This window comes from Helianthus annuus, chromosome 6 (genome assembly GCF_002127325.2).
Source record: "Helianthus annuus cultivar XRQ/B chromosome 6, HanXRQr2.0-SUNRISE, whole genome shotgun sequence".
Taxonomy (NCBI): Eukaryota; Viridiplantae; Streptophyta; class Magnoliopsida; order Asterales; family Asteraceae; genus Helianthus; species Helianthus annuus.
In genome coordinates, this window is record NC_035438.2 from 22,508,189 (window position 1) to 22,521,203 (window position 13,015).

A 13,015-nucleotide genomic window follows, 5' to 3' on the forward strand; every position below is an offset into this window, starting at 1 on the left:
ACTAAAACATTGTTTACTATTAGACGACCCTTTGTCTGTAACACCTTAACCTGTCTAGGGCTGACGTGTCGCTTATACATCAAAGGTCAGAAAATCATTGCGTAAATTGTAAAACTTTTCATTATATCAAAATAAGTCAAAATATCGAACAAAACATTTTAAACTTTATGAAAATCCATGTGCGTCTTTAATCCCTCGAGCCATCAATCCAAGTCTTCCTGAAGATCCTTGAAAACCTAACCTACAGAAGAAGGAAAATGTAGGCCTAAGTAAACTGGAATTTACTATGTGGGACAACAACAATATAATATGCAATTTCCTAACAATATCTATTTATCACATAATAGACAATATATATAACATAATTAGATAGTCACCTTAAGTGCGTCACATTTAGTAGTTCAGTGCGTAGTTAGTTCACATTCAATGCGTCACAAAATCACATTCAGTAGTTCACATTCGATTTTTCAGTGCGTCACTGACGTGTCTGCGAGTGTATATGATTTTTAATATATTTTCAAGTACTTTTTACTTGTTTATCAAGCTTTAAATTTATAAAACACGATATAACACTATCATTCTCCTCAACACGCTTAGGGCAAGTGCACCCGTCGTTGGCGTAGTATAGTGATGGTAAGATACCAAGGTCGTCCAAGGATACAAGAGCTTTTAATGCCGGATTATCGTCAACGTCTAATCTAACCAAATTTTGTGAAAATATTTTTAATAAGTAAAATAAAGAAAGAAACTAAAGTAAATGAAAGAAACAAATAGACAAGATAGAATCACTTGGTTACGACTCATCTTCTATGTATCCTTTGATGATTTGCGCACTTTGGGTTTTTAAGAGATTATCTTAGTTATAGTGGCATGTCCCTCTTTTGGATGCAACGCTACCATCAGCCATATTGGTCTGAGTCAGCAAGGATAAAGTCCTGCAAGGCCAGAATATCGAAAGATAATTAAGTAAGTTATTAATGCAAAATGTGGCATGTCCCTCTTTTGAAAGCAACGCTACCCTCGGCCATATTGGTCCGATTCAACAGGGATACAGTCCTACAAGATCGGTTTACAGTTTTAATAGTAGTTTATTTATAAGAGATTCTAGCCGTTCTTACTTCCCCCAATTTGATACTATTTGCCTCAAAGGAAGTCCTAACAAGCTTGAATCAAGTCCTCGCATGATCTATACATTGAACGAGGCAAGAACTTTACCCAAACCACCCTTCTAACCCCCTTCCAGGCAGTTAGCGCGCTTTATATAGACCGTAAAGACACGAATGAGTGAATCAACAAAACATGAAGAGATGATAAAATAAAGTTCACTTTCAATATAAAAAAAACTAGATATTAAAGTCATTAATACAAACCCAATTAAAAAGTTAACCAAAGCTTGGAAATCGAAAGTAATATATAAATGACTTGTCTTCACCAAGTGATGTAAGAGATTAGCCAAGCATAGTCTTTGTTTGAAAAAAACTCTTACAATCAATCTTGGATCCCGAGACTACTACACACTCTAAAGATGGATGATGGATGAATGTGGAGGATGATGGTGGTATTATGGTGGTGGAGTTGTGGCAAGTGTGAGAGAAGTGGTTTGCCAAGGGATGGATTACAATTGAACCAAACACCCATATTTATAGTTGGAAACAAAAGCTTTATACGGCCCCGTGCCCGGTGAGCATGGCCCCGTGAATCCTTCTTCTCTGTCTTCATTTAATGAGATGTGCCAGTCCGGATGCTTGCACGACCCCGTGTGTCAACGGCACGTCCCTGTGGCATTGTACTTGCTATACTATCAAAGATTTGCATATCTGGAAGTTGACCACGGCCCGTGTCCATGGGACACGGCCCCGTGCCTCTTGTTTGCTTCTGTTGGTCTTTTTCTTTCTGGAATCTTGAGTGGGGCACGACCCCATGCCTTGGTGGCACGACCACATGCTTTTCTTTGATTCGTTGTTTTTGGTCTTGGGGTGAAGTTCGGAGGGTCGGTATGATGTATCAACCTCCCTTCTTTTGTATTTATGCTGGTTTTTGCTGTTAATTTGTTCCTTTTGTATATTTAACCTCTTTTAATCCTGAAAATCAAGAGTATACAAAGAAACACACTTTTTCCAACATTATTACCGAAATGGTTGATTTTTTTTTACCTTATTTGATATAATTTATATAGTGGCGTTTTTGATGGTGTGCGAGGAGGACCTCCGCACAAGGTCCGTGATTTCGAGTGACACGCGATTTAAAAAAAAAAAAACCCATATATATATAGGGAGAGGATCATGAGAAAACTACATCTAAATGAGAAAACTAGAAAACTAACTAAAAAAACCTAAAAAAAGCCAAAAAACATACCAAAAATTTTTTTAACAATTTTTTATAAAAAAATCGCTACTTTTTATATATAAAAAAAAATTTCAAAAAAAATTTTTTTTTGTTGTACTGCACATGTGCGTTATATGTAATTATATGTGTACTACACATGTGCACTATATCCGTAATAGTGTACATGTGTAATACAACAAAAAAAAAATGTTATTTTTTTTTTAAATTTTTTTCCATGTATTAAAACTAGCGATTTTTTATAAAAAAATGTAAAAAAAAAAAATTTGGTATGTTTTTTAGGCTTTTTTAGTTAGTTTTTTGGTTTTCTCATTTAAACTAGTTTTCTCATGATCCATGCCCATTTCTATATCTATATATATATATATATATATATATATATAAATGAGATGGATTTGGGCTATGTGGCCTTTGTATTTGGCCATCTAGGCTGATGTGGCAATTTGGTTTAGGAGGGAAATCCATTTTGCTTTCTAAAATCACGATTCCAAGAAAAAAGAGGCGGGATCCGAATTGAGTTGGGTCGGGTTTTTTGAATTCGGGTCATAGTATATATTTCCTTTTTTTCTCATTCTTCTTGCACACACTTTACAAACCCTAAAAAACTAAGTTGCATCCTCTCTCCTATCACCACCACCAAGATCCTCAATTCTAAACCATAGCCAAACCTCTGCAACATCATCTTCTTCACACAAATCAATCCTATTAACCAATCAAAGGTATGTTTCTATGTTTTTGATTTTATTGTTTCTGATTTCTTTGTTTTACGATTGTAATCTACACAATCGATCCTACATCTGCTTTATTTATGTTATTCAATTCTATAGAAACTTGATTTTATAAAGATTGTGTCGAATGCTATTAACTTCTTCTTTGTCCTAAACTTTGTAGATCTGATCATAAAAATTGAAGGTATGTTGTTTTAATTTGTTGTTTATCTATTGTGTATCTTTAATCAAGCGATTGAACATTTATCTTTTTGTTTTTTTGCAAACAAAATCAAGATCAGAGGTTTTATTATCATCATCTACATTTATCAAAGTTACCGATTTTTGTTGATTTTGTTTTTCATGTGGAACCCTAAATCTTGGATAAAATCGGACTCCGATCATTCGTGAAACAACAGAGGTTAGTTAAATGTTATAGTTGTTTTCTTTTTTTTAAAGTTTGTGTAGGTTTTATTTATCCTTTCTGTTCGATATTTTTTTTTCAAATATTAATAACATATGTTCTGAATGTTTTATGGTTTGTTTTTCTCATGGTAAACCCTCAATCTTTTGTGACAATTGGACTCGAATTGTTCGTCGACCAAAACAGGTTAGTTCAGTTTTGTTGGTGTTGTTTGTTTTTTGATATGCATAGTCTTTCTTTTTTATTTTTGTCTTTAGGCGTTAATTTGAAATTTTATGTGATTATCTTTTGAAGTTCTTATGGTTTGTTTTGTGAGTTATAATTTTTTATATTTAGTTATAATTTTTGTATTTAATTAGTTTTTAATTCTTTAAATATGTCTTTAATTTCTTTTTAAATCTGTTTTTGTTTCTATAAATAGATTAGTGTTGTTAAAGATGATTTTTGTATTCGAAATTATGATTCGGTTTCTGTAAATAGACTTTGTTTCTATAAATAGATTACCGTTATATTTTTTTAAACAATGGTTACTTCCATTGCAGTTATGGATCATGAAAGCAAGCTCCTTCGTTGTTAAAGTTGATTGAGGACTATGATCCTATATTTTTCGAATTGTTCGTCGACCAAAAACAGGTTAGTTCAGTTTTGTTGTTGTTGTTTGTTTTTTGATATGTATAGTCTTTCTTTTTTATTTTTTTCTTTAGGCGTTAATTTGAAATTTTATGTGATTATCTTTTGAAGTTCTTATGGTTTGTTTTGTGAGTTATAATTTTTGTATTTAGTTATAATTTTTGTATTTAGTTAATTGTTAATTCTTTAAAGATGTCTTTAATTTCTTTTTAAAGTTGTTTTTGTTTCTATAAATAGATTAGTGTTGTTAAAGATGATTTTTGTATTCGAAATTATGATTCGGTTTATGTAAATAGACTTTGTTTCTATAAATATTTTTTTTTTAAATTTCGGATCTGTAAATTGAATTTAAATTTGAAAACAAAATCAAGATCAGAGGTTTTATTATCATCATCTACATTTATCAAAGTTACTGATTTTTGTTGATTTTGTTTTTCATGTGGAACCCTAAATCTTGGATAAAATCGGACTCCGATCATTCGTGAAACAACAGAGGTTAGTTAAATGTTATAGTTGTTTTCTTTTTTTTAAGTTTGTGTAGGTTTGATTTTATCCTTTCTGTTCGGTATTTTTTTTCAAAAATTAATAACATATGTTCTGAATGTTTTATGGTTTGTTTTTCTCATGGTAAACCCTCAATCTTTTGTGACAATTGGACTCGAATTGTTCGTCGACCAAAAACAGGTTAGTTCAGTTTTGTTGTTGTTGTTGTTTGTTTTTTTATATGTATAGTCTTTCTTTTTTATTTTTTTTCTTTAGGCGTTAATTTGAAATTTTATGTGATTATCTTTTGAAGTTCTTATGGTTTGTTTTGTGAGTTATAATTTTTTGTATTTAGTTATAATTTTTGTATTTAGTTAATTGTTAATTCTTTAAACATGTCTTTAATTTCTTTTTAAAGTTGTTTTTGTTTCTATAAATAGATTAGTGTTGTTAAAGATGATTTTTGTATTCGAAATTATGATTCGGTTTATGTAAATAGACTTTGTTTCTATAAATATAGTTTTTTTTTTTAAATTTCGGATCTGTAAATTGAATTTAAATTTGAAAACAAAATCAAGATCAGAGGTTTTATTATCATCATCTACACTTATCAAAGTTACTGATTTTTGTTGATTTTGTTTTTCATGTGGAACCCTAAATCTTGGATAAAATCGGACTCCGATCATTCGTGAAACAACAGAGGTTAGTTAAATGTTATAGTTGTTTTCTTTTTTTTAAGTTATGGATCCTAAAAACATCTCTCATTCGTTGTTAAAGGTGATTGAGGAATATGATCCTATATTTTTCGTATGTTTCCTTAGTGATTTGATTTTTAAATTTTAAATTTTGAAGTCAATCATTATTTTAAATTTAAATTTTGAAGTAAACCATTATTGTGTTTGATTTTAAATTTACAATTACGAAGTCAATTATTATTTAAATCTAAATTTGAAAGTTTTCTATTAATGTGTTTCGTTTTAAATTTCGAATCTGTAAATTGAATTTAAATTTGAAAGGTTAGACTTTCATAATAAGTTTGCTTGATTTACGGGATTAGATATTAATGATTTGATTTTCAGATTTTAAATTTTAAATTTTGAAGTCAATCATTATTTTAAATTTAAATTTTGAAGTAAATAGACTTTGTTTCTATAAATAGATTACCGTTATATTTTTTTTAAAATAGTGGTTACTTCCTTTGCAGTTATGGATCATGAAAACAACGCTCCTTCGTTGTTAAAGTTGATTGAGGACTATGATCCTATATTTTTCGAATTGTTCGTCGACTAAAAACAGGTTAGTTCAGTTTTGTTGTTGTTTGTTTGTTTTTTGATATGTATAGTCTTTCTTTTTTTACTTTTTTTCTTTATGTGTTAATTTGAAATTTTATGTGATTATCTTTTGAATTTCTTATGGTTTGTTTTCTGAGTTAAATTTTTTTGTATTTAGTTATAATTTCTGTATTTAGTTAATTGTTAATTCTTTAAAGATGTCTTTAATTTCTTTTTAAAGTTGTTTTTGTTTCTATAAGTAGATTAGTGTTGTTAAAGATGATTTTTGTATTCGAAATTATGATTCGGTTTATGTAAATAGACTTTGTTTCTATAAATAGATTACCGTTATATTTTTTTAAAACAGTGGTTACTTCCATTGCAGTTATGGATCATGAAAACAACGCTCCTTCGTTATTAATGTTGATTGGGGACTATGATTCTATATTTTTGGTATGTTTCTTAAGTTTTCAGTTTTGTGCACACAATAAGTTATTGCAACTTATATGTTTTTTTTGTTTCGATTGATAGGAAATACCGTATGATTTTGCAACCTTATTGTGGGGAGAACAACTTCCATATGTTAATGTCTTAAAATTATTGATGATGATTTATCGTGAGTCATTTAGTTATAATTTTTGTGTTTAGTTAGTTGTTAACTCTTTAAAGATGCCTTTAATTTCATTTTTAAAGTTGTTTTTGTTTCTATAAACAGATTACTGTTGTTAAAGATGATTTTTGTATTCGGAATTATGATTCGGTTTCTGTAAATAGACTTTCTTTCTATAAATAGATTACCATTATATATTTTTTAAAACAGTGGTTACTTACTTTGCAGTTATGGATCCTAAAAACATCTCTCATTCGTTGTTAAAGGTGATTGAGGAATATGATCCTATATTTTTCGTATGTTTCCTTAGTGATTTGATTTTTAAATTTTAAATCTTGAAGTCAATCATTATTTTAAATTTAATTTTTGAAGTAAACCATTATTGTGTTTGATTTTAGATTTTCAATTTCGAAGTCAATTATTATTTTAAATTTAAATTTGAAAGTTTTCTATTAATGTGTTTCATTTTAAATTTCGAATCTGTAAATTGAATTTAAATTTGAAAGGTTAGACTTTCCTAATAAGTTTGCTTGATTTACGGGATTGGATATTAGTGATTTGATTTTCAGATTTTAAATTTTACATTTTCAAGTCAATCATTATTTTAAATTTAAATTTTGAAGTAAACCATTATTGTGTTTGAATTTAAATTTTGAATGCTTTGAAATCTTGATGATTTTTATGAGATGCTTTGACTATATTATTTGTAATTTTAGGGATGCTTCGAGTCTTCGACTATTATTTTTGTACTCGAGTTGCATATCTAATTCAAATTGTGTTTTGTATTTTTAGGTGAAGAGCTTCTTTCAGACTCCTTCCCCTACAAGGAACTCTTGAATGAGATCCTATGAGAAGTTGAAGAAAAGGTATATCTTGCACCGTTCTTTATCTATATCTATATATATATATATCTTAAATGGGATCCTATGGGAAATTGATCTCTATTTGATTCACTGATGTATATTTTTCTCCTCACCATTTTGTTCCGTTAATCAACTCATGTGTGCTCTTATGTTTGATACCCGATCTTAATCCAGTGATTAATATCCACTTGGGTAACCCAATCTGAGTGTGATTTTTTTCGTTAACGATTCAGGTAAACTTTCCCGATTTGGGTTTTCTGCAAGGCTAATCATCTAAATTAATTTGTTATTTTTATGGTTTACCATTGCATAAGTTAGTATAATTTGTTGACAAAGTTTTGTTTTGGGGGATAGTAGTCATAAATTGAGTAATATTCAAGGTTTATGTGTTTTTATTTTGATTCATTAGGTGTTTATTTAGGATGGTCCGGGGTTTTTGGCTGCAACTATGTTGGACAGAGATATGCTTGCTATGGCTGGAAACAACGTTGTTGTGCTTGATTTTAAATTTTAAATTTTGAAGTCAATCATCATTTTAAATTTAAATTTTGAAGTAAACCATTGTTGTGCTTGATTTTAAATTTTCAATTTCGAAGTCAGTTATTATTTTAAATTTAAATTTGAAAGTTTGCCATTAATATGTTTGATTTTAAATTTCGAATCTGTAAATTGAATTTAAATTTGAAAGGTTAGACTTTCCTAATAAGTTTGTTTGATTTATGGGATTGGATATTAGTGATTTGATTTTCAGATTTTAAATTTTAATTTTTGAAGCCAATCATTATTTTAAATTTAAATTTTGAAGTAAACCATTATTGTGTTTGATTTTAAATTTTGAATGCTTTGAAATCTTGATTTTTTTATGAGATGCTTTAACTATATTATTTGTAATTTTAGGAATGCTTCGAGTCTTCGACTATTGTTTTTGTACTCGAGTTGCATATCTAATTCAAACTGTGTTTTGTAATTTTTGGTGATAAACTTCTTTCAGACTCCTTCCCTTACAAGGAACTCTTGAATGGGATCCTATGAGAAGTTGAAGGAAAGGTATATCTTGCACATTTCTTTATCTATATCTATATATCTATATATCTTGAATGGGATCCTATGGGAAATTGATCTCTATTCGATTAACTGATGTATATTCTTTTCCTCACCATTTTGTTCCGTTAATCAACTCATGTGTGCTCTTATGTTTGATACCAGATCTTATTCCAGTGATTAATATCCGCTTGAGTAACCCAATCTGAGTCTGATTTTTTTCGTTAACAATTCAGGTAAACTTTCCAGATTTGGGTTTTCTGCAAGGCTAATCATCTAAATTAATTTGTTATTTTTATGGTTTACCATTGCATAAGTTAGTATAATTTGTTGACAAAGTTTTGTTTTGTGGGATAGTAGTCATAAATTGAGTAATATTCAAGGTTTATGTGTTTTTATTTTGATTCATTAGGTGTTTATTTTGGATGGTCCGGAGTTTTTGGCTGCAACTATGTTGGACAGAGATATGCTTGCTATGGCTGGAAATTGGTACCATATCGGTTGGTTTTGCTTGGCAAGCTTAGACTTTCCTAATAAGTTTGCTCGATTTACGAGATTAGATATTAGTGATTTGATTTTCAGATTTTAAATTTTAAATTTTGAACTCAACCATTATTTTAATTTTTTAGCTAATAGTTTGATTGACTCGGTTGTTAGATTTGTGACGATGCGTCGGACAAACAACATTGGAATAACATACAGCCTTGAGCCTTGGCAAGTTAACACATTAGTTAGGGTTATGAAGTTTTTCATGGCACCGACACATTATTGAGCAGTAGCGCATCAGGTTAGTGATATTAGACTTTGTGTCTTGAGAAATTTTGTATATTGATTGATGTTTGAAATTGATTGTGAGGTCTTTGATTGTGCATTGTATTGCTGATTGATATATGAGATTTTGTTGATTGTCATAAGGTATTAGATAAGATGTGTTTGAAGTTGTGAAGATGAATAAGTGAGACGTGTGTAGCAGATATTAGTGAGTGCACAACACATTAGTTAGGGTTTTGAATTATTGATACAGGTTAGTGATGTTAGAGATTATGTTTTGAGAAAGTGTGTAGATTTATTGATGTCTGTATTTGATTGTGACACCTTTGATTGCGCATGAAATTGCTGGTTATATGAGATTTTGTTGATTGTAGACAAATAAGTTTGAACAGAACTTATTAGATTCACATTTAAGTATAAAAAATGAGAGGTTGTTATAAACTGAATTATATACTGAACGAAAAACTGAAAGGAAAAGGAAAAAAAACAATTTAACACAAAGAAAATGAGAGAGAGAGAGTTGCCACATTTTTTAAAACCAAAAATATAAGGTAACCATGCTTCTAAAATCTACTATACTTTTTAATAACATTTGGTGGAAAATGGACTATGTTGGGTAGGTAGTCAAATATGGTTTTTAGGGTCAAAACGGCTCTGTTGGGTTGACTCGGGACACTTTTATGAAAAACTTTATGTTTTTGACCTTAATAAACCATTTTTGTAGATGACCAGTGTATATCTCTACTTGAGGAATTCTCCAAAGATCCAGAGCCGATTGTTTCATAGAGCTGTGAAGTTGCTCTAAACATACTGGATTTTGAACAATCCGGCATACCATTCGAGGTACTTGGAAGATTAAGTTTCGCTCATTTTATACGAAAAATGTATCGTGTTAAGAGCGATTAGTTTAATCTATGTTTTCTGCAGTACATCTTTATGTAGGCACCTCAATTGCAGGAGGCAGCATGATGGTTTCACTTTGTTGTGTGTTTTGTTACCATTGAGTACTAAATGGCATACATTTGGATAGAGTTTTGAATGATTTACTCAACAATATTATTTGAATGGTTTTTTAGTGTGTGTGTTTTATTTATTGATTAGCGTATCGTATTAGGTATGAATGAATACCATTAGCAAGTCAGTTTAATGCCTTCAAAGTTAATGGATTTTTTTTAATAAGCAAGTGATTATTTGAAAATGGGAACAATCAACACTATATTAATATCCATGTTATTAATTTGTTATATTTCGATTGGTCATGATTGTTAAAAAAATATATAATGTATATTTAATGAATAAAGTTTTTGTTGTTTATATTTTCTTATGTAAACTTTTAGTTAATTTCTAAATTTAATTAAATGAGTTTGTTTTGTAGGTTCGAACAACTTCATGCGTATATTTTATTATAAAAAATAAATGTTTTTTTTTTGTTTCTTGGGTCATTCAATGAGGCAAGTTTCTGCCTCTGGTTCTTGCCCGAAGTTTCTGACCTTACTTGCAACCCAATGACTACAACTTTCAATTCAAAACAATTATAAAAAAAAATTATGTTCGAAAACATCACTATGTGAAAAAGGGGCTACGGCCACACTTTTGGCAAAACCGCCATGCCACACATTTGTAAAAATGTGTGGCTAAATGTTATTCATAACATTTTAAAACACGTTTAGCCACACATTTTATTATTAATGTGACTATTTATACCAGTTCAGAACCTTTAGCCACAGTTTTAGAAAATAATATGACATTTATTAGCCACAAATCGAAATGTGTGGCCAAATTTGATATATGGCCACATATTTTTGTTTCATGTGACGAAAAAACATGTATTTGACACCTTTAGCCACACTTTAAGAAAAAAATTATGACATATATTTGCTACACTAGCAAAGTGTGGCTAAATGTTATCTACGATCACATTATATAATTTACTGTGACCAATAACATGTTTATTCAAAACCTTTATACACACTTTAAGAAAAAACTGTGACATTTATTAGTCACACTAAAAAAGGGTGGCCAAATTTGATCTATGGTTACTGTATTTGTTTTGCGTGACTAAACACAAAACTATTCCAACCTTTAGCCACACGTTAAGATAAAACATCCACATTAGAAAAGTGTGGCCAAATGTGTTCTACGACCACATTATATGTTTAATAATGTGGCTAAAATCTAATACATATGGCCACATATAGTATTTATGTAACCAAAGTTTAGACAATAGTCACACTTAAAATTATAAAATTTAATGGGGTTTTACATTAACATTCGTCGCACAATCATCATTTTGTTTATTTTGTGTGACGAAATGTTATCAAGTGTCATTAAAAAAATGTGTGACCAAATTTTAAACTTACTACATCTTTAAAAATTCCCCCCCAAAATATTTAAATCCAAAAGTTAAACTTTCACCTAAAATATTTTCTCCTAAAACTTCCCTCCAAAATATTTTATTCTAAAAACTTAAACTTCACCCCAAAATATTTCATCCTAAAATTTAAACTTCCCCCCAAAATATTTGATTCAAAACTTTCCTCTCAAATAAATTCTTATTTAAATATTACATTATTTAATATTAAAAAACAAAAAAAATCTTACTAGATATTTAATAATTCAAACTATTATTAAATATTATTATTTTAAACCATATTTGTTTTCTTCTAAATGATATATTAATGTATGCAAATTAATAATGGTACCGAATTTCTCGTAGTTAATTGTTTTCGGTACTGGTACTTTCAGTTTGATACAATACCAGTAGTTTATCGAATTTTACTTTCAAATAGCGTCGCGGTACGAGTAGTGTACAGTACCATACCGAACATTTTTGGTACGGTACCTGTACCATATTTGATGATTTCCGGTATCGGCATTTTCGGTATCGGTATGTTAGGTACCGGTACCGGTACCAAACTCATCCCTAATCATATATGTGTTAATGGACCATATTGGGCTTTACTGGGTCACAATGACCAATAGTGGTCATAGATATGTTAATGAACCATATTGGGTCTTAATAGATCGCAATGGATAATAGTAGATCACACATGTCTTAATGGACCATATTGGGCCTATATGATAGTGGGTCATACATGTCTTAATGGATCACAATGCACAACAGTATATCATATATGTGTTAATGAGCCATATTGAGCCTAAGTGGAATACAATGGCCAATAATGGATCGTATATGTCTTAATGGACCATGTTAGGCCTTAATGAATCATAGTGGATGATCATACACGTCTTAATTGACCATATTAGGCCTTAATGCAGCACAGTGGACAATAGTGGATCGTATATGTCTTAATGGACCTTATTGGGCTTTGATATGTCACATTGGCCAATAGTGAATCATATATGTCTTAATGAACCATATTGGGCCTTAATGGATCACAAGGTCAATAGTAGATCAAACTTTCTTAATGGACTATATTGGACCTTAATGGATCACAATGGCCAATAGTCGATAATACATGTCTTAATGGACCATATTGGGCCTTAATGGAGCACAATGGCTAATTGTGGATCATTTATGTCTTAATGGACCACATTGGGCCTAAATGGATTACAATGGCCAATATTGGATCGTACATGTTTCAATGGACCATATTGTGCCTTAATGGACCTCTATGGGCACTACTAGATCATAAATGTATTAATGGGCCATATTGGGCCTTAACAGATCACAACAGACAATAGTAGATCATACATGCTTTACGGACCGTGTGGGGCCTTATTGGATCACAATGGATAATAATACATCATAGATGTCTTAATGACCATATGGGGCACTAACGGACCATAGTGGACAATAAGAGGTCTCATCCGTTAAGTGCTGAACCAGTAAGAGGTCTGAACTATTAAGA

At 30.2% G+C, this 13,015-nt stretch overlaps 2 long non-coding RNA genes across 2 annotated transcripts; both read left to right on the forward strand.

The window, feature by feature from the left end:
- Positions 1 to 4,034: 4,034 nt before the first annotated feature.
- Positions 4,035 to 6,476, forward strand: LOC110881183. Its single transcript, XR_002559626.2, has 3 exons — positions 4,035 to 4,107; positions 6,244 to 6,311; positions 6,390 to 6,476. It is a non-coding gene; the product is annotated as an uncharacterized LOC110881183 (long non-coding RNA).
- A 1,860-nt stretch (positions 6,477 to 8,336) lies between these two features.
- Positions 8,337 to 8,866, forward strand: LOC110881182. Its single transcript, XR_002559625.2, has 3 exons — positions 8,337 to 8,378; positions 8,538 to 8,608; positions 8,785 to 8,866. It is a non-coding gene; the product is annotated as an uncharacterized LOC110881182 (long non-coding RNA).
- The last annotated feature ends 4,149 nt before the right edge of the window (positions 8,867 to 13,015 follow it).